The sequence below is a fragment of the Penaeus monodon genome, chromosome 34, assembly GCF_015228065.2.
Source record: "Penaeus monodon isolate SGIC_2016 chromosome 34, NSTDA_Pmon_1, whole genome shotgun sequence".
Classification (NCBI taxonomy): domain Eukaryota; kingdom Metazoa; phylum Arthropoda; class Malacostraca; order Decapoda; family Penaeidae; genus Penaeus; species Penaeus monodon.
The window spans coordinates 32,902,081-32,902,320 of record NC_051419.1 but is presented as its reverse complement, the minus strand read 5'-3'; positions in this window follow the sequence as shown (position 1 = coordinate 32,902,320).

Here is a 240-nt window from a genome sequence, read left to right as displayed (position 1 = left end):
CCTTCAGCTTCTTTTTCCCATACTCTTTAAGTCCTTCATCCCCAGTAAGCAGTTAAGATAAGCATTAATATATTTTGCTCGGAACTTGGAAGAGTAGGGATGAATCCGAACCATAAAGTTATTGCACCAGATTAAAACATAAAGCATGTCAAAGGCTGACTCTCAAGCTTTGAGACAAGCTGTTGATTTTTCCGATGTATCTGTGTTATATGTTTTTTTACACAGCAGAGCAGTGATTTC